At 44.2% G+C, this 27,607-nt stretch overlaps 1 long non-coding RNA gene across 4 annotated transcripts in view; it reads left to right on the plus strand.

Moving 5' to 3' along the window:
* LOC125622783 (uncharacterized) overlaps positions 1–27,607 on the plus strand; it is a 375,814-nt gene that overhangs the window by 91,984 nt on the left and 256,223 nt on the right. For 2 of the 4 annotated variants that reach the window (XR_012665077.1, XR_007352798.2), the window contains exon 2: positions 6,403–6,529. The exons of 1 other annotated variant lie outside the window; for it this stretch is intronic. This is a non-coding gene — a long non-coding RNA (uncharacterized LOC125622783). Of the gene's footprint in view, positions 1–385; positions 448–6,402; positions 6,530–27,607 lie in introns of all 4 variants that reach the window. One more of the 4 variants, XR_007352799.2, reaches the window with a different exon arrangement.

Genomic DNA, 27,607 nt, shown 5'->3' on the forward strand with positions numbered 1-27,607 from the left:
TATTTACGTTTAGTAGTACGCTATGTGACAGAGCGACAATACCCTGCAATATCCTGTGTGGCAGTCTGTATTATTATGGTCACCACTTTTACAAGACTATGATACATTTTGAACAAAGTATGCCTTGTGAGATATCATTTGAAATGTCACAATCTGCTGGACATTATTGTCCTGTTAAAATATTTCTATCAATGTTGTATGTAAAGTTATAAGTTTCTACTCTATAATATTGCTGTAACGCGTTAGAAAGGCAGGCTCAAACCAGTTTTTCAGAGTCAAAGGCACACTGGCACTCCAGACAGGTGTTAAAAGAGCTATCACTGGCTTAAGCAGTCATTCTTCAGCAATGGGAAGGTGTAAATAAGAAATTTATATTTCATTACAGAAATGGTTCAACCCTCATGCCCACAAGTTGCCTGCATCTGAGTGGGAGCAATCCTCAAAGAGGTGGGTGACATAAAATGAAAGAGAGTGGCTTCCACTTCACTCCTCCCGTCTCTCTACTCATGATATCAATACCTCTCAAAGAATTGAACTAAGGGGGAGTGGTCGCAGGCTGGAACAAGACCCAGCCTGTGAAATTTACAGCAACATATGGTGAGACTAACCTTTGCTTTTAAGGCTACGTAGCTTGTTAAATTAGGTATTAGCTTACATATTACTCTTTTATTTTCTTTTGTAACTAATTCTGACTTTTATGCGTCAATACTTGTAGTCACTTAAAATCTATTTGTAGTTAATAAACTTATTTTTTTATCTTAACCCATGTGCTTGGATTAAAGTGTGTGGGGAAACTCCATTTGGGATAGCAGGGCTGCTGCATATGTAATTTTCCTTTGATGAAATGATAGAGTTTCTATGAGCTTGCATTGTTCAGAAGTGTGCTGGGCAGTACAAGACACACATTTCTGGGGGGAAGTCTGGGACTAGAGAATTTGGGACTAGAGAGTTGCTCTGCAGTTTAATTCGTGAGTGGCTAGTAGCATTCAATATTGTGAAACTAGGAGTGAGTTTACATGCTAGACGCTGTGTATGAACAGGCCAGGAGTGGATGTTTATACAGCAAGTAGTGTAAGAGGCACCCCAGGTTGGACAACTGAAGGTCCACAGCTGTTCAACAGTCCATATTGTACCCTGGGGAATGTCAAATCCTGGTCAAACCTTATGGAATTAAGAGAAATTTTACTAAAATAAGTTAAACTTTATTGAATTAGGTTCAATACCTTTGCAGTCTAGTGTGTTAAAAATGCAATTGTGTATGTGTTATTGTAGAATTGTACATAACTTTTCTATGGGCAGGATTAATGCCATCTCTGGGAGATAAAAAGGAACTTCAAAGAACTTTTTGGGGACAATGCATGTGAAGTGGATTTCCTAGAAAATGCATGAGGGTGATGGGAACACAAATGTCCCACTTCAAATCCATACTTTTGAAGCTATGCCTGGGGTAGAAAAAACAGTTGTCTGCTAATTACCTGCTCTTGGAAACTCCATCTCAAAGACCCCTGAACTTTGTAAAGGGTGGACTAAACATGTCATGAGCAGACTTGTTCTGAGCTGAAGCTGTGATGAACTTGAAACCACTTGGGTGGGATTTAGAAGGACTGTTCCTGCCAGAGCCCAGGGGGTGATATTAGCGAACGTATAGGGTCTTATATTCTTTTTTAGTGTGTTTTCTCCGTAGTGCTTTTACTAGAAGGAAAACCCACGCTTGTCTAGGAAGTGCTCTGTGGTAACTTATAACTGTTGGCAATTACACTGTGTAATGTGTCTGAGGAGAGAGAGCAAGCAGGCCTATTTAGGCACCCTGTCTCTGCTGAGAATAACACAGTGAAGGCAGGGAACTGTTCAGCCTGGAGATACCCCCATCAGAAGGGAGCAAGATGCAGGTCTTCATCCAAGATAGGTGATGGCCTGGGGAGCAGGAAGCTGGAAGCCCTGCTGTACCATAGAGAGAGAGAGAGTGTACTGTTGCCGTTGCCCTGAACAAGTATCCACAATGAAATCAGTGGAGCAACTCTAGGAGTAAGATGCCATTTATGGGAGTGAAGGTGTCCTAATCTAGCCTGCTGTAATTAGCAATGGCCAAATTAATTCGGCTTGAACAAGAACTGACCCAAGCCAGACACCAAAAACTGTACTGTTCTCGGTCATGTCTGCACCTCTGGATTCTGGCTGGGCCTGGAAGAGCTGAAATCTTAGCCAAGAGGCTGTTCTAGCAGGATTTCTAAACCAATTTTGCAGAACAAAAACGTTCATGCTGGGAAGAAAGATAGGCTTGTGGTTAAGGCATCAGACTGGGATGCAAGAGACCTAGGGTGAAATCCTGGTTCCATTGAAGTCCTTGACATTTTATCCTTGATTTCAATTGGACCAGGATTTTAAAACCTAGATTCAGTTTTACTGCAGACTCCTTGAGAGACCTTTCTCCTTTCCATGTAGTCTTTCTGTGCCACTGTTCCCCATCTGTATAGAGAACATCATAATGGTGTGTTGTGCTGATAAAGACATTAGTGGTGGTGAGGTGGTCAAATACTACAATGATGGCAGGCCCAGGGCCAGCTCCAGGCACCAGCGAACCAAGCAGGTGCCTGGGGCGGCAAATGTAAAGGGGTGGCAGGACGTCGGGCTCTGGGGCGGTGGCGGCGATAATTCGGCGGCCACTCCATCACAGTGCGTTTCGCGCTCGGCGGCAATTCGGCGGCAAGGACACGACTCTCCTTCACTCTGCCTCCGTGTTTGGCGGGCAGGATTCCACCTCCCCGTTCGGCAGCAAGTTTCGGGTTTTTTTTGCCACTTGGGGAGGCAAAAATGCTGGAGCCGGCCCTGGGCAGGCCACATAAGTAGACAGATATACAGTATTGAGGATTGCTCCTGCTTTGAGCAGGGAGTTGTTCTAGATGACCTCCTGAGGTCCCTCCCAACTCTGATATTCTATGATTCTGTGATTGATAATAGGATTCAAAGATTAGGTTGTTCCTCCACACTGAGCCTTTTTCACATTCATTCACCACTGCTCTTAATATAGTTGCTTTGGGTGCTACCCTGCTGATGCTCTTTTGGCTACATCTCCCCACCCCCCGTCTGCTGAGCGACATCTCACACATAAAACAGTTCTGCTCTTGGATCTCAAACAACCCAGCTCCGCCCAACCCCTCCTTCATTCCAGTGCTAAAAAATGAAAATCAAATATTGTTTTTTCCAAACCAATTTCTGTGCCAGTGGAGCTCCACCAGATCTCTCAATTTATGCAAAAAATTTCACACACTAGCGCATGTCTGAGAAATGTCGTCTCTACCTGTCAGTTTAGTCTTTGTGTTCAGTTAAATTCTAACTCCCAGTGCTCCTTCAGGTACAGTATCTGTAGCTGACAATATTACTTGGCTTATGCATTATGCATTCTCTCTCTCTCTCTCTCCACACGCATATTTCTGAAGAGAAAATGATAGATGACCAAAACCAGGGTGTTTTCCTACCGATGGAATGTGTGGGTAGTAGAAGGCTTTTGAGTGCATAGATCTAGAGGTGGGTGCCAGACAGCATCACAGAGGAAGACACATACATAGGGAACAGCCCTTATTTTCATGACTGTTGCAAGATGGCATATGATTTTTACAGAGCATGTTATGCTGTCCCACAGAGCTGGAAATCATTTCTCCCTGTCTGTTCTCTCCAGGGCTCCCTCTTCCACCGTGGATACTAGAAGTCCTGCGGTTATTCTAACAACAATGTATGCCTCTCCGTTCTCAAAGTAGTTGCAGTGGTGGTGATTTGCATCTGACATCTTAGAAAAAGGTGGCCATTATGAGGGGATTTGCTGAATTATTTGAAAGAATACATCAGGTTAGGGTGCGTGGAACAGGGGATCTGGCTTCTATTTTTTGTTCTGTTAATGACTTACTATGTTACTATGGACAAATCTCTGAACCGCTCAGTTTGCCTCTTTGCAAAATGGGTCTGACAAAATGTGCTGTTCATTGTTCTTTTTGGACCTTCGTCTAGTTGTCTACAGGAGGTGCGTATGCAGCTTTTATTATTGGAGTATTTGAGCACCTCCCAATCTTTTATCTATTTATCCTCCCACTACCCTGTGAGGCAGGGGAAAATCCCATTTTACAGATAGGGAATTGCGTCAGAGAAAGATTAAGGCCGAGATTCTCAAAGGTATTTAGGTGCCTAACTCCCATTGGAATCAAGTGACAATGGCACACAGAAAGTCTACAGCAGAATTCAGAATTGAACCCCAATTTCTTGAGTCTGACTCCAGCGTATTAATGAGACCATCCGTCCTCCTGATGCTGCCGTGGGTTTTTTCCCCACTTTGGACAGAAAGATACTTGACTTTCAGAATCTCTTGATGTCAGCCATTTGAACAAAATCCTCATGCTCTGTACCGTCCCCTGCTCCTGTGCCATCACTTCACTCTCTTTAGAGACCCAGAAAAGGGCTATGAGAAGTAGGGATCTCTCTGAACAGAGGCAACTTACACACATTGCAATGAGCGTACGTCTACTCTCCTTCTGGTGGTGGTCAGAGCACAGACGCTGCATGCCCCCCTAGCACGGGTATGAGTAGCAGTGAAGATGAGTGGGCACTGTTTTGGCAAATAAAGATACGCCAGAACCTTATAGCATGTCCTCTATATGGCTCTCCCCTCTACATGACCAAGCAGTGCCTCTCCCCGCCTTCACTGCCATTTTTAGCAGCAGTGTCCTTTGTCTCCCCACTGCCAGAGCCTTTGCCCACTGCCTCCTCCCTGCCAGAGCCTTTCCTTGGCACGTGTAGCTCCGTGCTACAGTGTGGATGCAGCTCGCTTTTCCCTGCAGTGCGTAGCTACATGTGCACTACACGGCACCGCCTGTGGTGTGCTGTGTAGATGTTGCCTTAGTTTCCTCATGTTATGGCCTTTAATGCTTTGTGTGCCATCAGCTTTTTGTGCCAACCATCCATTTACCCTTCTGTCTAGTCCCTTTCCCATCAATAACTGCACTGGATGCTGGTAGCCTAATAGTTCTCTCTGTCTTTCTTTCTTTTTTTTTTTAATAACAAAAACTAGTCCCCTGGTATCAGACCTCCCTGAGCTGGGAGTACGCGAGCCCCTTATCAATCTGCTTTCTCTATGAAACCCGTATTCTACAGGGATTCTAGAATCTATTAGTCTCTCCTCTCTGCGTCTGGTGCTACAGACAGTCTGGAAAAGAAACCACTTGAAAAGAGAGAGCAATGCCAATATCGTTTATGAATTCCTGGCACATTGCTTCACCCTGAAGGCTATATTAAGCAGCAAGGATTTTTAAAACAAAGACCTCTTCTAACCTCACCACAGGCAGTGAATCTGCTGATATATTATTAATTTTATGCACTAACTTCAAATGATCTGACTAAAACACCACTTGTCTTCTCCTTGCACTTGCTTATCATATGACTGCTGCCCCTTCCAGAAATGTCACTTTCCTTCCTTCCCTTGCTGTTTTAAAATATATAAACTCTAAGTCTATTTAAACCACAATAACCCAATTATACTGCACAGAAATAGGGCTAAAGCCAAAAGAAAACCATTATAATCCCTACAATGAAAGTCCACAGCTAACAATTGAGAAAAGAATAAACACTATTCAAATTGTTACATGTTAAGATCTACATCATTTGTAGATAAGAAACAAATTTACATTTTAATGTTAACTATCTGGAAATACTACTTATGTCTTAAAGTATCTGCTGCGTATTACATACTGACATGGCTACAACTGCAGTGCATAGATAGAATAATTCCGTTCACTAAGAATCTCATTCATAATTATATTGTCCAAAGGCAGCCTAAGCATGGGTGAGAGGCATTTTCAATGGGAGAAATTGTATTTGGATCATAATCCAGATATTTAGGGTGGGATTTTCAAAAGAGCTCAGCATTGACCAAACTCTGCTCCCACCAAATATTTTTTTTCTACTTTTTATAGCCTTGGTGCATTCATTTTCAGTTTTACAACAAGGGCTGGATCCTTCTGAAGTCCACGGGGGCAAGATTGGGCTGCAAATTTTGTTCCCTAAAGTCTTGTGGGTGGTCGCAGAAACCTGATACACTTGGAGAGCAGGGAAGAGGTTAATTCAGGTCATGAATGAGGTTGGAAGGGGACCAGCTGGGGCCAATTATGCCCCAAAGAGGCTTGGTGTGTGACCAGCCTGTGTTTGCTGAGGGAGGGAAGAAGGTAGTGCCTTTGGAGAAGGCTTGTGAAAGGATTCAAATGTACTGAGCAGTAGGCTCGAGCAAGTAGCAAAGGGAGGAGTGGGATTTGATTACTGGAGTGGCCTAGTTTTCAGGCAGTTTTTGCTTCTCTAGAGGGAGACTGGCTGGAGCAAGCCATCCTCTTTTTATTCCTTTGTTTTGTCTGGATTGGGGTGCAGAAACTTCTCATTTGTGGAACTCTTTTGAAGCCGAGAAGGGGAGGACGTTTTCTGCTTTGACTTGAGGGACAAGCTACCCTACCTGCTGGAGAGACACTGAGGCAGCAACTTCACCATTCAGAAAGAGGTAAGGCACTGGCCCATATGTCTGTTACAAGGGTAGTTTAAAACCCTCTCTGATGTAGAATCAAAATGTTTCTCTTTCTCAGCAGACTGGAAAAAACATGGCATGGAGAGGGTACTAAGAGGGAATTAAGTAGGAAAGGCCCTAAATGTACCTGGTTTTTAAATAAAAAAACAAAACAAAACAAAAAACTCCCAGGTTTATTCTAGGGTCTCTGTCATGGGTAGGAGGCTAACAACTATTAAAAGTAAAATAGAACAGAATAAAACATTTCAAATTACAGTTACCTTGACTATGCCACAAGTCTTAACAGTCAGTTTAAGAATGCCTCCTTTGAACAGCCATAGAATCCTAACCTTTATTGAGTCACTGCATGGACTTGGCAAATGAGCTGAAGGAATGGTGATTTGTGTGTGACTTGTGTTAAGCTGCTCACCATGGCCAGTGTGAAGTGGTTTTCAAGAGTCTGAGCAGACTTTGGCTGTTCATGTAGCTAATACAAGCACTATTCTCTCTTGGGAGTAAACTAACTCCTGAGTGTTTACTAAGGCCTTGCTTAAGAGAAAGCTACACTGGCTTAACTCAAATCCATTTTAAAATTGATTTAGTTACACTAGTGACTCTGGATAGTTTGTCTTAAACCAAGCCTATTTTATATTAAGCTAAGCCAAAATAAGTGTCTCAGACATCAAGACTAGAAGGGACCATCATGATCATCTAGCTTGACCTTCTGCACATTGCAGGCTACAGAACCTCCCCCACCCGCTCCAGTAGTAGGCCCAAAATCTCTGGCTGAGTTACTAAGTCTTCAAATCTTTACTTAAAGACTTCAAGTTACAGCAAATCCACCATTTACTCTATTTCAAACCAGCCAGTGTCTTATGGCCCGTGGCATAGAGGAAGGTGACCCCACCCCCACAGACATTACCCCTCCTCCTCCCCTCCCCCCCCCCCCAGCAGGGTCTCTGCCAGTCTGACGAGGGAGAAATTCCTTCCCAACCCCAGATATAGTGATCAGTTAGACCCTGAGGATGTGGGCAAGATCCACAAACCAGGCACCCGGGAAAGAATTCTCTGTAGTAACTCAGAGCTCCCCCCATCTACTGTTCCATCTTCAGCTGCTGAAGACATTTGCTAACAGCCATCATGGTTGGGCCATATGCCACTGTAAGCAATCTCATCATATCATATCAACTTATCAAGCTCAGTCTTAAAACAAGTTATGTTTTTTGCCCCCGCTACTCCCCTTGGAAGACTGGTCCAGAACTTCACTCTTCTGTCTAATTTCAAGCCTCGACTTATTGGTGGCCAGTTCATCTCCATTTGTTCTTGTGCCAGTTTTAGCCCTTAAGTTGTGTCCACACAAGCGGTTGCAGTGGTTTAAAACCCTTTTTAGGCTGTACCTACACTAGAAGCTAGCGGTGGGATTCCCCTCGTGAGCATAAATAACAGTGTAGCTGTGGTAGCGGCAGGGAGACACCGCTTAGTTGTATGCGTACGTACCCTGTGTACCCACTGGTTTCAGGCGGCTGTGAACTCGTTAGCAGTGCTGCCATAGCTACACCGCTATTTCTTCTCTCCTTAGCTCGATGAGAGCAAAATGGTAGCTCATAGCATAGACATAGCCTTAGGGTTGTCTACTTGAGAAAGTTGCACTAGTGTACCTAAGTATTAGGGTATGTCTACGCTTAAAAAACACATAACCCTGTGGCCTGAGCCTGGGCCAACTGCCTTGACTCATGGGGCTTGCACTGTGGGGTTAAGTAGCAATGTAGATACTTCCACTTGGGCTGGAGCTTGGGTTCTGAGACCCAGAGTGCGGGGAGGGTCTCAGAACGCAGACTCCAGCCCAAATGGGAATATCTATACTGCTATTTTTAGCCCGCTACTGCGAGCCTGAGTCTGTTGATCCAGGCTCCAAGACGCCACTGCCAAGGGATTTTTGTTGTTTGCAGTGTAGGTGTACCATTAGATATAGAGGGGCAGGGCAGCAACTTTCTCACTGATATTCACTGCTCTTTGGATAGCCATCAGTGTATCTTCTGGGCACAGACAAGGCCTGCTACTGATGAAGCTATGGCTAGTTGCATCACTGTTTCAGTCTATTATAACCATCCTGGTAATATTTGCTAAATCAGGTTTTGATTGCCCTGTTGTACTAATAAAATATTGGTTTCCCCTACACTCTTCTCCCTCTTGATCAGTGATAGCAAACAGCTTCCATGACTAATAATATGAAGTACTATCCATCTTCAGTGCTGTACAGACCCTAACTAAACTAATCATGGGAGCTCGCTTTCCTGTGGGCATAGCAATAAAGTAAAAAAGTGACTGCAGTGTGAGTGGGACTGAAGAAAGAGGGTCATGTTTCAATAGGGACCTAACTGGGTATGATACCTAGATTTCAGGAATGCAACTGGTGGCCAGGCTTACGGTGGCAAACACTGGCCTCCGTGCCTGATCAGTAAAGGCCTTTCCTACAACTCTGCATGTCCCATCATTTTATTACTAATAAAACAGTGACCAGTAGGCAATCATCATGCCTCTTAATGGCAGAGGCCAAAGACTGAATGGGCCACAGAGACATCCTACCATCTCTCGTTTAAAATTTTTCCTGCAAGTTAGGGGTCAAACACATTGGTAGAGCCATGGGTGGCAGGTATCATAGGCTGGGGAAGGCTGTGCCTTCCCAAACTGCCAGGTGTGGCTCCACCCATGCTCCGCCCCCAGGCACCCTCCTGGTTCCTGCTCTGGCTCTTCCCAGTTCCCCTGTGACATGGCTCCCTCTTGCGCGGCCCCAATGCCAGCCCCAGCCCGCGCCACCCGCCCTCCCTCCCGGTGCTGGGGAGGATGGGACCGCACCTCCCAGCGCTGGGGGCGCTAGCCTGGGGTGGGGGCCAGTAGCTGCCTTGAGGAGGCTCTGGGGTCCGGCGGGGCCTTGGTTGAAGGGGCAAGGCTTCGGGCAGAAGGGGCTAGCCTCCCTGAGCCAGCCGTCCACATGCCGCCCATGGGTAGAGCAATGTAGGGAACATTGCAATGCTACTGCCAAGCCTGTTCTGTGGATAAGTGAAGGATCTCTGCTTCAAAGGCTATCAGAGGACACTTTCTACCAGCCCTGTGCTTCACTCCAATTTCTTAAAGAATAAGATTTGGTCTGATTCAGAGGAATCTACAGTACCTGACGCTTACTGACTCATCTTTGGTCTAGAAACAGAAGTGAAGATTCCACAGGAGCCAGCATTATCTGTGATATCACCAGGTCTTCCTGGTCTCTGAGTAGACTGGCCTAAAGCCAAAGCTGCAGAAGACAGTATAAATAATTGCTTTTGGGACCACTGGGGAGTGTTCAGCAGCAGGCCCTATTAAACTTTTAATAGGGTGCAGTGTGACCATTTGGCTGTATGGAAGGACCTCCCCAGTCATATCACTCTTCTGCTGCTAGCTCAAGAGTCCCCTATTTCCTCACATGTCACTGGTATACAATTGGCCAAGATTAAGACTGCACTCCTACAGTGGAGCAAATCACAAGGGAGGAGGAAGACTCCTTGTGCCCTCTCCCGTCTCTTGCATGCTTATGCAGGACAAGGCACAATATTGTCCATTAATATTTTGTGGTTTTGGTTTTTTTTTTCCAAAGCCTAGGGGATTTTGGATGCCTAACTCTAGCTCCAATTAAATGAGTAATTAGGCATCAATTGTTTGAGCAACTTTGAAAATCCCAGTCATCATTCTCCGTACAGATGGGCCTGGGCTGCCAAGTTCAGCTCCAGATCTGAACTTCTCTAGAGTTCAGTTGGGCTCCTGGGCTATATAAGTTTTGAGATGTTGTTCTTCATTGCTGTCATTAGACTCCTATCTTTGCCTGTTGAATAGGCTCTTAAGTTTCCCCCTTATAGTATGGTAATTATCCTCATCATATTAAAGTGCAGAAGAAACTTCAGTAAGGAAAATAAAAACAGACTGTACTCATGGTGGCAAACTTTTTATTTCCTTTAATGTTCTGTTTTTATGTCTTACTGCCTGGACCTATCCCACTAATAAGCTTTTAATGACTGTTCCCACTGATATCATAGTACTTCATTCTTTGCATGCCGCCTTTATTTTCTACAAGAAAAATCAATTAAGCACCATGCCTCCCTGACCCCTTCTTGTATTAAGGCTTATCCCAACAATTAGGATTGCATTATAGCATTCCATCTTTTTTAATTTTTGTTCTACAGACATTCCAGCAAGTCAGGTGTCAGTGCAAAGATTAACTTTATTGCAGCACAGCACGTAGTTTAGCTCACGTTGGTATGAAACCACTTCAGTGGCCTAATTACAATGCCTACATAATTCTTTTTTTTTAACAAGACTGACTAACTTTTGGGCCAGAGTTACTTTTGCAGTGGTTTCCTTGATAATGGGATACAGCATAGCCAGAGGGCAGCAGGAGACTGATAGAGGGGAGATATGTAAGCCCCAGGATGATGAGAGCCTTATTTCCTGTAGAGGGAAGAGAGGTTGCTATAGATAGAGCACCCGAAGCCAGTCACCTGATCAAAAAAAACCCCCTGCTTCAATCAGACAAGGGGAAGGAGTTGAAGCAAAGTGGTTTGGTGTTGAAGCAGAGAGCAGTTTGGAGGGAAGCAGAGGAGAGTTTGGAGAAGTGCTGTGGCAGGCTAGAAGACCAAGACCCTAGGTAAAGGGAAACTTGGCTTGTGCAGAGAGAGGGCAGGAAGCCCCACAAGCTGAAGGGCCAGAGAGGGAAGTAGCTCAGGGGAAGGAATCGCTAGTTCAAATGGTTTGCTGCTATCCCTAGGGCCCCTGGGCTGGGACCCGGAGTAGAGGGTGGGCCTGGGTCCCTCGCTGTCCACTCCCCTTCTCTGGGAAACTAGTGGGACAGTTGATACCCCAGATCAGGGGCAAGAAACGGTGCCCTGAACCCCCCCCAAGAAGAGAAAGTGTGGGACCCATCTTAGTAGTGCCAACAATTTGCCACAATAACTTATTTCTATGTGAATATGGTAGGTTTCAGGTGCGGGAGGGGGAAGAAGACTGCAAAATGCATTTTTCTACAATCCAGAGCATTGAAGGATTTCATAGATTTGCCCAGAAGAGGCAGTTCTTATCACCTGTGTTACACAGGCCTTAGAACTCAGCAGTGATTCCTGCATCTACCCCAGCTATTGGTGGTTGAATCAGAGCATGTCTTTTAGAAAGGCACTTGGTCTTGATTTTAAATACTCCAAGTGATATTTTACCTCATCCCTTGGTAATCTATTCCAATGGCTAGTTACTGGTAGAAATTTGCATCTTATTTCTATTTTGAACTCTGCCAACTTTCATGGGTAAGCAAAGTTGCTGCACTTCAGAAAATAGCCCCAATTGCAACAATTACCCTTAATTTAATCATTTAAATGGAAAGGTACAACTTATAACTGCGGTTTCAGCACCAGGTATCACTCTGTCCTATCTGTCACTTGGCCCTGTAGCTCATAGTTTGGTTAATTTGACCCTCCCTACCTCCTTCCACAAAGTCTGTGTAAAGCAAACCAAAACCTTCTAATTATTTCTCCTGGGCTGGATTTCCTAGCACAAAGTAAGCACACTTCGTGTTTGCTGTAACACATGTCTCACGAATGCAGCTCTAAATGAACATGATGCTATGGCATCAGAAGAGACTTTCCTTGCAAATAGCATTACCAATCACCGCCCTATCTGCACCACTGCTCTACAGCGTTATCCCTATTGGTTCTTCCTGCCTCCTCCATCCCCGTATGCCATGCAATTGCAGGAAATTCTCTGCTCCTTTTATATCCACAAGGCACAGACAACTTAATTTATTTATTTATATAGGGGTGTCGTGTAACTGTTCAGAGCACTCTGAACAAACAGAGCCCTGGTCAGATTATATCGCCCATGGACATCAGGGTCTCCCCTCTTGCTCTCCCACTGTGATGTGAGAAGAACCCCATCAAAAAGAATGGGGGCCCAAGGCAGCGCAGTGGATCTGAAGTTAATGTTGAGCCAAGCCAAAACAAAATACTTTGATTAGGAAACATCAAAACATTTAGCTTTGGTCAAAACAGAATGTTTCGAGATTTCTGTAATTGAAGCTTTCCGTTTTTTATTTGTTTCAGCGACGCATCAGTTCTCTATCAAAACAACTTCAGCAGAATTTTCAACCAGCTCTAGAGAAAACACTTTAGTTGTTATAGTATACAGACAAAATCAGCACTTCGGCTTGCATTCTTTTTATTCCTTTTTAATTTTAAGCAGGTCATGGGACCTAACTTATCAACCGTGGCAAACTTTTTGCTGCTAATTGGTTAGATGTCAGATGATAAAAGGGAATAATTTCAGTTGTATTCATTTCACAAGAGATTTATTTTTGTTTTAGTAGATATTTGCTGTTATCAAATCTACTGTAATAAGTCGCTGACATGAGAAGCTGTTACTGCCTTTGGATTGTTTTTGTAGGACTGCTTTTCCTTTACTCATACAGTGCATGCAGTCTGAAGAGAATTTCCTTTGCCTTATTTTGAACCTTACTGCGGTTGCTGTCTGCGAAAGACTGTTATAAAAGGGATCAGCGCTCCATGGAAAAGATCTAGTGAAAAACAGGACAGAGGGGTCTTGACTATGGAAAAGGGAGTGGGGACAGGGAAATATCTCTAACAAATATATACATGGTGTATTAGATTCTCACGTGGCATAAACTGTAGCTCCAGTGAATTCAATGTTGCTATGCTGATTTACACCAGCTGAGGATCTGGCCCATTATATCCTATGTACTATCATTTGTTTCTTCCAGCATAGCTTTTTTGGGGGTACTTATATCCCTCATGTCTAGCACAGACTTCCTTGCAGCTAAGAAATCTCTTATTTTAAAATGAAATCTTCCTCTAGAGATGCATGGGGCAGGGTTTAAATGACAGGCATCAAGGTTGCAACTACTTTAAGTACAAAAATGTCTAAAACAGTATAGGAGGGTTGCAAACATGAAACTCCTGAGGTTCTTCCATCCCCAGAACATTGGCTGACTGTGCCTACTTAGCACTGAACAATGCAGGAGGCCACAGGCTTGCACCACAGGGTTGATAACTTGATAGTACAAAGTACTATAACAGGATATGAAGTTTCCTTATCGGGATTGCATTAAACAGCAATATACCATTTGCGTGAAACAAATTAGTACAGCTAGACAGTGCCAAACCATGTACTTCACAGGCAAGGATAACTGATCAGAACCCATATTCTCATGATCCTTAAAGAAAAGGAATTCAAGTTGCACTGATAACTAGGACTATCCATGATTTTGTGTGTGTGTGTAATGTCTTTTATTGGGAAATGTCAGTCTGTTCAAACCAAAACTGTACCCAGGAAAGGGTTGTTTTTGGTGAATCTCCTGTCTTTAAATACCTTGCAATTGTTAAAACAGGATGTTTTGGCATTTTTGAAATGAAAAAGTTCTGCTTCTTGGTTTTGAAATGCTGCATTTTGAAAGGTAAAAGGTCAAAACTGAAAAGTGTTAACATCCACAAAACATTTAGATTGGGTGTGACATTACCCAGCATACAGTCTGGACTGATGAAGAGCTGTGTTTCCTCATTTGTCCAAACTGGGATGCCTTTTACACTGGGTAACTGGTGAACAGCCACTCCTGGCCAGTTAAAACACAGCCTCCAGCATGTAAGTTACTCAATACTGTATAGCTGGGGGTGCTACTAGCTAGTCGCTCATGAATTATACTGCAGACGAACCCCAGCAGACTCTTTTAGGCCCAGCCACGTCCCCCAGAAATGTACATCCTGTACTGCCCAGCACTCTACTGGACAATGCAAGCTCATAGAAAGTCTATCATTTCATCAAATGAAAATGATATGCACAGACCCTGTTATCTTAAGTGGAGGTTCCCAAACATTTCAGTCAAAACACACTGGTTTAGAAAAAACAGTAAGAGGTTTATTAACGACAGAAAGAAAAGAGAGCTTTTAAGTGACTACAAGTAATGAGGCATAAAAGTCAGGATTGGTTAAAGAATAGCTTGCATTTTATCTTTTTAAGTGCCTAATTTAACAGACTGAGTGAACTTAAAAGCAAAACGGTTTCTCTCACAATAAGCTACAGCAGTCTGTACTGTCTGAAAAGCCTCTCAGCCAAGACCCCCTGCCCACCCCTCTCCTTCGGTTCTTTAAGAGTTGTTGATGTCCGGAGCAGAGATGAAGGCAACCTTGCTAAGTCATGGTGACAAACAGCCTCTTGTGGCCATAAGATTGCCAGGCATCCGGTTTTCGACCAGAACGCTGAGTCTAAAAGGGACCCTGGTAACTCCGGTCAGCGCTGGTCACTAAAAGTCTAGTCAGCAGCACAGCGGTGGTAAGGCAGGCTCCTTGCCTGTCCTGGCTCTGTGTGGCTTCCAGAAATGGCCAGCATGTCCGGCTCCTAGGCACAGGGGTGGCCGGGGGGCTCTGCGTGCTGCCAGTGTCCAGAACGCTGGCCAATGGGAGTTGCGCGAGCGGTATCTGTGGGCAGCACACAGAGCCCCCTGACCTCTCTCTCTATGAGCCAGACATGCCAGCTGCTTTAAGGAGCTACGTGGAGCCAGGGCAGGGAGGGAGCCTGCCTAAGCCCAGCTGTGCTGCCAACTGGGAGCTGCCTGAGGTAAGCCCACACTCTGAACCCCCACCCACACTCTGAACCCCCTGCCCCAGCCCTGAGCTCCCTCCCACACACTGAACCCCTCATTTCTGGCCCCACCCCAGAGCCTGCACTACCAGCCAGGCCCTCACCCTCTCCTGCACCCCAGTCCCCTACCCCAGCCCGGTGAAAGTGAGTGAGGGGGGAGGAGAGTGAGCAACGGAGGGAGGGGGGGATGGAGTGAGTGCATGGGGCCTCAGAGAAGGGGCAGGGGCGGGGCAAGGGTGTTTGGTTTTGAGTGATTAGAAAGTTGGCAACCCTACGTGGATGTGAAGTTCGAACTGTTTGTGGTAAGAAGAGGGCCTGAAACATAAGGCCTTGTATTAGAGGCCTGGTATGAAGCCTGAGGCCTGGGCTAAAGTAGTTAAAACTTTGCTTTATATCAGCAAAGTTTTAAGTTGTGAGCAAGAGGCAGGCCTTGCTCACAGAGTCTGGCAAGAACAGGGCTTATGTTGCAGAAACACATATTCCTAAGTAGTGCTAGGCACAAGAATATATATGCAAACACATTCCAGAAAGCTGGTACCAGAATACCTCAATACCAAAACATCCCCCAAAGATAACAGGAACACACTGACGCAGCCTAAAGATAAGGTCAGGATGACCGCATGATGGATAGAGATGTTTTGATCAATCCAACATGTAGAAGGCAATGAGGTGGCACCCAAATACATCATTTATTTGTATTGGTGTATAAAGATGTATCTCAGAGGGAGTGTCTTTGGCCAGCCTTGGGAGCAGTGGAAAGTCCCGCCACTGACTTAGCTGCGTCCATTGTCTTGAGCATACATGTCTTAGTATCCTCGTAGAGTCTGCCAGGTTCTATTACCGTGCTTCGTCGACAATAAACCTGGTCGGGCACCTTTGCTACTAAACCAAGTCTTGTGGTCTTATTGGGCAGTTCGATCGGCGCCAAAAGAAACCTCATCAGCTTTCTTTTGGCCCAATCCTCAAATTTGTCTAGGTCCCTCTGTATCCTATCCCTACCCTCCAGTGCATCTATCACTCCTCCCGGTGTATTGTTAACTTGCTGAGGGTGCAGTCCACGCCATCCTCCAGATCATTCATGAAGATATTGAACAAAACCAACCTTAGGACCGACCCTTGGGGCACTCCGCTTGATACCGGCTGCTAGCTAGACATGGAACTATTGATCACTACCCGTTGAGCCTGACGATCTAGCCAGCTTTCTATCCACCTTATAGTCCTAAATGTCTTGTTCACTCCTCCCCCCTGCCAGAGAATGGTCGCTTAACTAAGTGATAGCCCACTTGACTTTGTTGATACCTGTCTGGGGATGCCAGTCTGTCTTTGTTGCTGAAGAACTAGTTTGGGCCCATCTTTCTATCTCTAGAACATGTTACAGCAGGAGTCGACAACCTTCAGCACACAGCCCATCAGGGTAATCTGCTGGCGGGCCACGAAACATTTTGTTTACGTTGAGTGTCTGCAGGCACGCCTCTTCTTCCCCCCCCCCCCCCCGAGCTTCCAGTGACTGCGGTTCACCATTCCCAGCCAATGAGAGCTGCAGGAAGTGGCAGCCAGCACTTAAACAATTAGAAGGAGGGAAAGAAAAAAAGAGAAATGTGGCTTGAAAGAGAAAATCTTGAAACCCTAAAAAAACCCCACTTGTTTAGACCCCAAGGCTGCCAGTGTATACTTTGAGAAGCTTAACTTTTTTCACTCTCCATTAACTTAATCATTCATGATTAATTTCTGCAAACCGAAGTTTCAAAATGAAGGCCCCCATGCTGGGACCGTTCACATGGCTACAGCTAACCATGTGCATAAGCTTTTGCAGAGTTGCAGCATTTAGAGCACTTTGCAGTGATAGTAGCCAGAGACTGAATTCCAGGGACCAGATCCTCAGCTGGTATAAACTCTGAGAATCTGTCTCCTCGTTTTTATTCCTGTCTCTAACACTGAGTCATTTAGTGACACGGGGAAAGTCAATTCTCTGTGCTTCAGTTTATGCTTCACCCTTCGTGGGATATTTACCTGTATTTACCCGGAGGTGTTGAGATGCTTATGTTGGGATCCTTTAATGAAAGGTGGCAGTACTGTAAATGGACAAGTTACATTTTGTTTGATACGTCGTACGCTATCCTTCATGTTCATCAGCAGTTGTCATCCCTGGCAGTGTTTCTGTACATGTGTGCGTGGTGCTGATATGTCATCAAAAAAGTTCCAATGTATTTTGAAGACTGTCACTTTCTCAGACGCTGCAGAGCTAGACAAAGCTACAGGCCCTGGGAAGAATGGCAGAGCTGCAGTGAGCTTCCTGTTAACTACATTCTCATGCCTCTTGTGGGGCAGTGCAGAGGAGAATCTTCTTCCTTTTCAACCAACCGAGAGGAGGCAAAAGGGGCATCTAAAGTGATCTGTCTGCACATTTGTGATAGGAAAAAAATAGTGCTCTTCTGCAATTATCAAGATTTAATTAAAAATTAAAATGAATGGATAAAATGGAACTCCAAACTTGCTTATATTCTCCGTGATTCTGCCTCGGTCATTTTTGGAATATTGAATAATATACTGTACTTGCTGTGTTAGCCTCTGTGGCAAACTGACGTTCTGCTTTGAAAAAGTTGTTCATTGTTCCCCTGAAATGGGTGTTTCTGAAAGCCAAATTTCCCTTTCATTCTGTAAGCAAAACTTTCAAGGACTCTCTCTCTTTAAATAATTGGACAGTTATATGCAGGGCTTCATTTTATGAAGACATGTCTGGCTTTGTGTATGTGACTGTAGATTATTTTTGGAAAAACAAACAACAAATATGTTACAATTACAGGTGTGGCTTGCTTGATTTAGGGTTAGATTTTTAACCTTACAGTCTGGCCTGGTTAATCGGTAAGGTAGCACTTATCTGAAGTGCTTACCTTTGGCTGCAGAACATAAGAACGGACATGCTGGGTCAGACCAAGGTCCATCTAGCCCAGTATCCCGTCTTCCGACAGTGGCCGATGCCAGGTGTCCCAGAGGGAATGGACAGAACAGGTAATCTTCAAGTGATCCATCTCCTGTCATCCATTCCCAGCTTCTGAGGCTAGGGACACCATCCCTGCCCATCCTGGCTAATAGCCATTGATGGACTTATCCTCCATGAACTTATCTAGTTCTTTTTTGAACCCTGTTATAGTCTTGGCCTTCACCACATCCTCTGGCAAGGAGTTCCACAGGCTGACTGTGCATTGTGGAAAAAATACTTCCTTTTGTTTGTTTTAAACCTGCTGCCTGTTAATTTCATTTGGTGACCCCTAGTTCTTATGTTATGAGAAGGAGTAAATAACACTTCCTAATTTACTTTCTCCAGGAGGAAGTTATCTGCACCAGCCCTTTACCTGACATAGCTTATTTCCCCCCCCATATGTTGGCCAGCATAGCTGAGCCAGTATGTTGGGAGGGGATGGAGTGGAGGCTCCCCTTCTCACACATGCAAGCAATGGCCAAACACTGCTATTCTCTCTCCCGCCCCGCCCATTCTTCAATATAGAAGCAAGCAGAGAATGCCTAATGTCCTTGGGTTACCATGTACCACAGGTCTGTTTGGCTCAAAATTAACAAAAGAGTGCAAGGTATTTAGAAATCTTTGGATGAAAGGTGCTGTATAAGAAATGCCGTGCCCTGTTACTATTATAAACTGATCTAAAAATCTCAAATGTTTTGGCTTTAAAAAGAAAATAAAGCTCGCTCTGGCACAGATCAGTGTGGTGGAGCTAATGAAACGGTGTCTATTTTGCTTTTGCATACCAGGACGCTTCCTCATCATAGAATATCAGGGTTGGAAGGGACCTCAGGAGGTCATCTAGTTCAACCCCCTGCTCAAAGCAGGGCCAATCCCCCACTAAATCATCCCAGCCAGGGCTTTGTCAAACCTGACCTTAAAAACCTCAAAGGAAGAAGGTTCCGCCACCTACCTAGGTAACGCATTCCAGTGCTTCACCACCCTCCTAGTGGAAAAAGTTTTTCCTAATATCCAACCTAAACCTCCCCCACTGCAACTTGAGACCATTACTCCTTGTTCTGTCATCTGCTACCACTGAGAAGAGTCTAGATCCATCCTCTTTGGAACCCCCTTTCAGGTAGTTTGAAAGCAAGCTATCAAATCCCCCTTCGTTCTTCTTTTCTGCAGACTAAACAATCCCAGTTCCCTCAGCCTCTCCTCATAAGTCATGACACATCTATGGTGTCGGATTCACACATGTTCTGCCAGGCAAAGCGGTGTCTCTCTCATATATTGTAAGCTCACCACTTTCACTTGAAGCAGAAATTGAGATGGATTGGAGCAGAATCATATGGCCCAAAAGAAAGAGGGTGATAATATAATACAGATTATTTTTAAAATCAAACTGGTTGAAGATCTGTAATCTGCCAGGCATTTTGCCATACTCCCTTTTTCCCCCTCAGAACTGAGCAGGATGGAGGAGTGGGAAATGCAGGAACCAAAGAGCAAACTCTCTAAAAAGCATGGTAATGGCAAGACATGCTCTTCATAAACTAGTTACATATCAGAAACAAGGAACTAAAAATATTAAAATACTGCAGGTAGCCAAAGAAGCTGCTGAAATAACAATTTAAGGGTAGTTGAAATTCATGGCCTGACGTCCAGCGATGTTGAGTGCTTACAGCCCCAAATGAAAGCAGCAAAATTGGGGTGCTTATCATTTCTCGTGGCCTAATTTCTCAGTATTGCTAAGTATTAAGTGAGCTTGAAGGCTGTTGTGACTTCCTTGCAAGAAATCGAGAGCATAGGCTGGCCACAAAACCCAGGTATGTCTACATCCCCATTATTATTATTATTATTTTTATTATTGGTGATGTCCTTTATTATAGCAGAGTCCAGGCATGGAGAGAGATGAAGGCTTTTATTCCAAGCACTGAATGGATCTCGGGATGTGGCAAATATGATGATGATGGGATGATTCTGATTGTCACTTGCTCAAATGGTTCTTAAAGCAGTATTATGCACCTAGATTCTGACAGTCAGTAGTTCCTGCTGCACAGGTCTGAGTGCAGATTATTGCTGTCACTAGGGTTCACAGATTGTCTCTCGGCCAGATCTTGAAATCTTAGCCAAAGACTTCATCAATGTCAAATTCTTGTTCCGCCCTAGTCAGGAAGTATATGCCATGTAATCCTCACCATACATGGTGGCTGTCAGGTGTCCTTTCATGTGGTGGCTGCCTCTGTTAGCATAGCCAGAATCTGAGCAGAAAACTTCTGCCAGAGACTCCATCTGCTTTCTTGTTTTCTGGTGTGTGCTTCTAGGCCTGACCAAAATACCAGTGAAGGCAGTTATGTCCCCGATTTTAGCAAGCATATGACTAAGCCTAAACACAAACAAAGTCCAACGGAACCACTCACTAGAGTTGGCTGGGAAAACTTCAAATTTTCAGTGAAATCAAACTCTCTCCGCTAAGTGATTAAAAACTTGGTTTGGAAATCCTGCCATGGTGCCTCATGGGAGTTGTAGTTCAAGCATCTTATGTCCCCTTCTCTCTGGGCTGAGTTCCATGATGCACTGTAGTCTTCCCCTCTTGTTGAGCCACTAAGATACATCATGGAGTGTCTGGCTCTGGTGCATCATGGGAGATGTGGTCCACAGAAGAAAATACAGGCATGAGGCATTTGTGGTGGTATTTCCAGAACAGATGCTCAGGGTGTGTGTGGGGGGGGAGTGTTTTTACAAAGCTTAAACTTTTTTTCATTTTGTTTAAAATCCATTTTCTATCAAATGATTTTGATGGGAATTTTTTTGACCAGCTCTATACTCCCCTGCCTACATACCTTGCTGAATTGCGGCAGCCAGAACTTGATCCCCAGTTTTCTACTTAAGTAGACTGCTGTCTGAGTCCACAAACAGCTTTCACTGAGTTACCATCTCCTCTCCAGACAGGTATTTGAGGAGCTTGCTGGCTCAGGCTTTGACACACTTTTGAGGGCAGTCTGAAGAAATCAAGGCCCAGATAAGTATTTGCAATGGATGGGCCTGTTCCTAAATTCTTGGACTTAATGAATCTTTAGACTGATGGGGCTGTAAGGGAGCTACTGTGATGGCCGGATAAGAATTAACTGTGGAAAAATAGGTCAAGTTGTTTTCAGTAAATGAATGTTATGAATCGGTGCAAGAAACCCAGAAGAAAAGCTGAATTAGTCCAAACAAAAGCCTACTGATAAACTGAAGGAGTGTGAGATCCTGCTTGGTAAGTAGGAAAATATGGGTCTAGAAATTAAGGAACCAAAATTGGTGTGTCTGATATTAGGCCTAATTCATGGACTAAATTATGATGGGCTATTCCACCCATCACTCTTTTTTGGGTCCTTAACGAAAGTGTGAGTGTGAGAATAAGACTAGACAGAGGCTACTGAACCAAGCTTCACCATCATGGGGGGCCTCCTCCCCCACCATCTCCTGGGACATGGGGGCCTTCATCATCCTAATCCTGCTAGATGTCCTGACCAGAATGGGCCAAGAGAGGGACCCAGTTGGCATTGGGACTCCTCCGGAGCCAGTAGAGGCGGTGACCTGGGATGAAATGGGATTGATTGGAACAGTTACAGCCCATCTCAGTTAACTTCTTTTTTTATCCAAAAGGACAGTTATTACCATCTAAGACTATCAGACAAGTGGGTTTTCTTTCTAAAAGCTCTTTCCAGCTAAAGGGAGAGGAGCAAGGGGTGTTGTTAAAGTGAGATTCTTACTTAATACCTTACATTTCAAATGTTTTGGTTTTTTTCTCTCCTTTATCCTTCATAGATGTTTAAAAGTATGTTTAACAATGTTTGCCATGGTACTAAGCAGGCCGAGGTCTCTGTGTACCAAACACCAGACCTTGTTTCCAACTGGTTAATGTTGGACAGTGATTAGGTTATGTTAGCACCCTTAACTCCTATATTCCATTCAAAAATGTGGGATTCCTCTCCAGTGGTGGACAAGGGCCCCATTTCAGCAAGTAACTCAAAGAGAGATTTCAGCATGGTGGGATGAGGTCTGCTTCCTGCCCAGGGAGAAAGCAAGTCTGTTTTGTACAGACACCTGCAGCGGTAGCTGGGCTGCGTCTGTACCCTCTGCTAGGGGTAGATGTAGGTCTGTTGCCTACTGTGCGCTCACCTGCATCTCTATTCTGGGCATTCAGTCGAGCTATGCTAACCCACCAGGAAACAAACTGCAAGGTCATGTCAAGAATGGACTTTATCAGTTTCTTTGCTTGGGCCCAGGGTTTCCAACACTTGCAATTTTATGCTGCGAGTCTAGTTACGTTAGGACTGTCTTTTTTTTTTTTTTTTTTTCCCCAACCATTTCATGAAAACACAAGAGCCTGCCCACTCTCACACTCTTGCTTCTTCAAAATGATTTTTATCTCCAATTACTGTCAGTGGGGCTAAAGCCAGCAAGATGGCTGCCATTTCCCTTAAGATTAACTGCATGTGGAAGTGAGGCTTCCCCTAGGAAAGATGTCTGTCATCTCTATTGTTTGCAGTGAGACTGAAGCCTTGCCATAGGTAAAATGGCTGCCCCTGTCATTTGGGAAGGCCAGACAGGACACTACTAGGACACAGAGTGAGAGGAGCAGCAGAGACACTGCAAGAGATGCATCAGGTGGCTGAGCAGGAGGTAAATTTAGTAGTTACAAAGAGAGAGGGGCGGCTGTGCACTGCCCTGTGCTGAGGGCTTGTGGCGAACCCAGAACGGAGTGCTGTCTAATTATGGTTCTGATCCTGCTCACTTGGAAGGTCATGAGTCTTCCAATTGACTTCAACTGCAGCAGGATTGAACCCTTCATGTGCATTTGCCACTAGTATTACAGCGGTGCCAGTGGATGGCGTGTATTGACACCTCTCATCTCTTTACTTCAGTGTAAATCCAGAATACTATTGAAAGTACACCTATATTTGAGCGGGGGGGGGGGTGTTTGTGATTCCCGGGGTGCAAAGAGGTACCCACGCTAGCTCTGCTCGAGCTATCCTGCTTAAATAGCAGTGTTACTGGGGTAATACAGGTGGTGGCTTGGGTTAACCACCCAAGTATGTAACAACAGGGTCCATATGGGTACGTATTTGCACAGCTAGCCTGAGCCACTGCCCAGACTATACTGGTCGAGCTAACACAGGTACATCTAGGCAAGCTGGGAATCACACCTCCCAGCTTAATGTAGATTCACACTGAATTTCACTGGCAAGAGGTCTGAGTTGGACCCATAATTCTTGCATAACTAAAGCAACTTTATTAAAATAAAAAGAATAATCTGACTTGACTGCAGGCAAGTAAATTCAGGATTAAATCTTCAATACACAATAGCAAGCACCAAACTAAAAGCTAACGTGATCTCCAATCGTGTTTTGTTATTGGCTTAATCCTTAACTGAATTTTTTGCTGTTGTGTGCCTTTCAGACTACTAATGCTGTTTTAATGGAGTCCTTGCTGCAGGAAATTTTTTTTTAATTGAATTTGTTCTAGATTTTTACAGTTTGATGTATTTACTTTAATTACCAGAGAGCTGTCATTGGTGGGTTTTTAGTAGGAAAAGATGCTCAGGGTTACCTATGACAATAGTAGGACAAACTCTGAAAGCTCTTGAGTACCCTCTTTACTCTGTTGACCCCAGTGGGATTTTGGGTACTCAGCCTCTCAAGGCTTATTGTATTCTCTTCCACAATTGACCTGAAGGCAGCACTACAATACATTTAGAAGTGTTCTGTATTTTTAATGTGCAGTTGAGAAAGACCTGGGGCCTCTTCCAAACCATAGTGAAGACCGTGGAAAAGATAACTGATGATTCGAATGGGCTTTGGCTCAAGCCCTATCAGCATGATGGGGAATGGGTGGCATCTGTCCCAGCTTGAAATTAATTAAAGTTACACATGGCCTCCATAAATTAAACACGGAGCTGGATCCTTCACATGTATGAATTGGTGTTGCTCAACTGAAGTCAATGGAGTAATGCCTGTCTACACCAGCTGAGGATCTAGCCCAAGGGTGGGCAAACTTTTTGGCCCGAGGGCCACATTGGGGTTACAAAACGGTATGGAGGGCTGGGTAGGGAAGGCTGTGCCTCCCCAAACAGCCTGGCCCCCACCCATCCAACCCACCCTGCTCCTTGTCCCCTGATTGCCCCCTGACAGGCCCCCCTGGGACTCCCATGCCTATCCAAACCCCCTGTTCCCCATCACCTGACTGACTGCCCCTTTGGGGCCCCACCCCCATCCAACCTCCCCTGTCCCCTGACTGCCCCCAGGACCCACTGCCCGTTATCCACCCCCCCCACCCCGCTCCCTGCCCCCTTACCATGCCACTCAGAGTGGCAGGACAGGCTTATTAGAAAGCCTGGGAGGTGGGCCAGAGTGGGGAGGGGCTGGGGTCTAGCCTCCCCGGCTGGGAGCTCAGGGGCTGGGCAGGACGGTCCCGCGGGCTGGAGTTTGTCCACCTCTGATCTAGCCCTACAGGGTGAAGATCTCTTGCTACCTCCATCAACACATACAACTCACTAGAATCAGAGTTGTAAATAGGTATCTGAGACTGTAACTTGGTCTACCATGAACAATTATATTTTCCTTGGCTCTTATTAAAGCCTTCCTTTCCAAGGTATCCAGGGGACATTCAGCAAAATGTATTAAAATACAGTTAAAACAGGAACAAATAAACTAGAAACATAATTTCATCCTATAAATGATGCTCAAGCATGCAAATGTGCCCAGATCTGAGGAAGAACTCTGTGGAGCTCAAAAGTTTGCCCCTTCCACCATCCAGAATTGGTTCAATAAAAGATATTCCCTCACCTAACAAATGAACAGTTATTTGGTAGTGTCTTGGGCCAGACTTCTACCCTCCACTGGCAATAGTGGAGTTACACCCATGGGGAATTTGTCATATGCGCTTTTTTAATGTAGTGTAATTTTAGCTGACACTAATTACTTGCTGTAATGTGTACACATTATCTTTTAGGGGCCTAATAAATTAGACAAATGGGTAAGCTTGTTCTTTGCAATAACCATTGGCTCTGAGTAATCTGCTGCCGATCGTGGGAATTCTGCTGTTGATTTCAATAGGAGCATGATCATGCCTTTGGTTTTCACCATTTTATTAGAAATAACTTTTCTTTCCACTCGCTGTTCACTTCCCCAGCTCAAATATTTATTACTTTCAGTATTGTGGTGATTTATTTCTATTTGTTTTTAATTTCCTTTTGCACTGTTTCAAATGGTACCACAAGCTCTGAATGGCTTGGTGTTAAATTATGTAGAGGTGCCACATTGCTCTTGAATGCCTGCTTTTGATGAGGTTATTAAAACTGTGACAATACAAATCACCATAGCAACAAAAAACATAAATCCATACCCTATTCAGACCTCTTGCGTATGAAAATATTTTAGAGTCCTCAGATACTGAGTTACAATGAAATTCAAGAAGCACAGTATGTGAGTCTGACCTAAAATACGTCAGCATTTATTGGTACTTGATCTTTGAATAGTCAAGAGCCATCAGTTTGTTTGTTCTCAGGAAGAACAGCCTTGTGGTTGAAGTAGGTCTCTGAGATCTGAGTTCAGATCCCACCTGTGCGACAGACTTCCTGCGTTACCTTAGGCAAGCCACATAATTTCTCTGCACCTCAATTCCCAGTTTGTCAAATGGCCAGAATACGACATTTCCCTGTCCATTCGGATTGGAAGATCTTCAGGGAAGCAACAGTCTTAGAATGTGTGTACAGTGTGTAGTGGGATGGAGGCAAACCAATAACATGGCCCTCAGGTGATCCTGTAATAATTATTTGTATTGTGGTAGTGCCTAGGATCTTCAGTCATGGGTCAGGCCATCATTGTGCTAGGTGCGGTACAAATGCAATAATCAACTGTAGAGAGGAGAGGTTTGGGGCACAGCACCGGAATCCAGGAAAATGTGTGTTCCCATCCCAGTTCTATTACTGATCCTTTCCAGTGTCTGTGCCTCCATTTTTCCCCAACATCTCTCTAATGGAGACTATGTTAACACACTTGTAGTGTGAGCTGAAGATGACCTCCCCATGCAACTTGTTTAGAAAAAACAGATTATTCACATACCTTTCCCTTGCATACTGCACAGTGTGGGGAATAAGGAGCCTCTTTCCCCCTGCTCACCTGGCTTTGTCTGTGTCAACATTAGATAGAACTGTAGCCCCTGTACTGTGGCATGACAAATATTTTGAGGATAACTTGTGTGTGTTGTGTAATACAGGCTCTTTAAACTATGAAGCATGTCCTATAGAAGCCAAATCCTGCTTGCCTTACTCATGAATAATCCTCTTGACTTTAGTGGGACTTAATGTATTTGAAGTCAATGGCACTACTTGCGTAAGTAAGGAGGACTGGATTTGGCTCAAATTGTTTAGTGACTCAGTGAAGCTGTTTGTATTTGTTTCTCACTGACTGCGATATCAACTGATTGACATTACGCGCCAAGATTTATAAAGACCTTGCTTTAGTGGACCATATGGTCTCTGGCTAGCCCTAATGTTCCTATATATCGCTTCAGCATTGAGGCTTCTCTGAGTCTAGTAAGTCTAGTTTGCCATGGTTCCCTTGTTTTCCTGTGCCATTTAATAATGCATTTTATATATTCTGTCTTGCAAAGTCTTTTAAAACATTTTGATATTGCATTATACCAATTGGGTTATTTGAATGCTGAAACATACCATTCAAATGTCCTCCTTTTTAAATGAACAGTCCGTCTCTCTACCAGACAAGGACATTAAAGCAATCAGTAGGGTAATAAGTTTTTGCCTGGAGTTTGTTGGCTGGTTAAAATGTACAACAGGAATATATTTCACAGTTTGATTTAGTGACACAATTCATTGCAGCATATTTCTGTTATGATTGTTTTAATAAAATAGCAAAGAACGCTTTATTGAAACCTCAATCTGTATTTACACCAGTATCTAACAAAAGATGTGAAAACACTTTTAAGATGGCTTCTTAAATGGAATGTTTTAAACAACTTAGTTTTCAGCAATATAGTGGAATTCGGTAAAGGGCTGCTACTAAATCTTGGAAGAAATACAATCACTAATCTGAGCAGCAAATGTGGAATCTTCATGGGTTGCAGTTTTATTGCTCTCAGCTGGGCATCAAGTAAATTTGAAAAACTGATGGAAAAAAGCTCTGATGGAGAGCTGGGGAAAAAAGCTCTGATGGAGAGCTGGGGAGACAAAAGATGTACAGTAGCCAGAGCTGGTCACATTGTCTACAAGTTTGAAACTGTCCATATTTTGAAATTTTCAGGTTTTTTCAATATTCTTCTTGTTTAACAGGCTATAAAGCTGGCTGAATTTTCAAATGTTTAGAATGTTCTTGAACTATGGGGGTTCTTTGTTTTGTGTTTACACTTCTCCTCCTCTCCCAAAACTTTAATTCAGACTGAACAGACAT

The sequence above is a fragment of the Caretta caretta genome, chromosome 15 (genome assembly GCF_965140235.1).
Source record: "Caretta caretta isolate rCarCar2 chromosome 15, rCarCar1.hap1, whole genome shotgun sequence".
Lineage (NCBI taxonomy): Eukaryota > Metazoa > Chordata > Testudines > Cheloniidae > Caretta > Caretta caretta.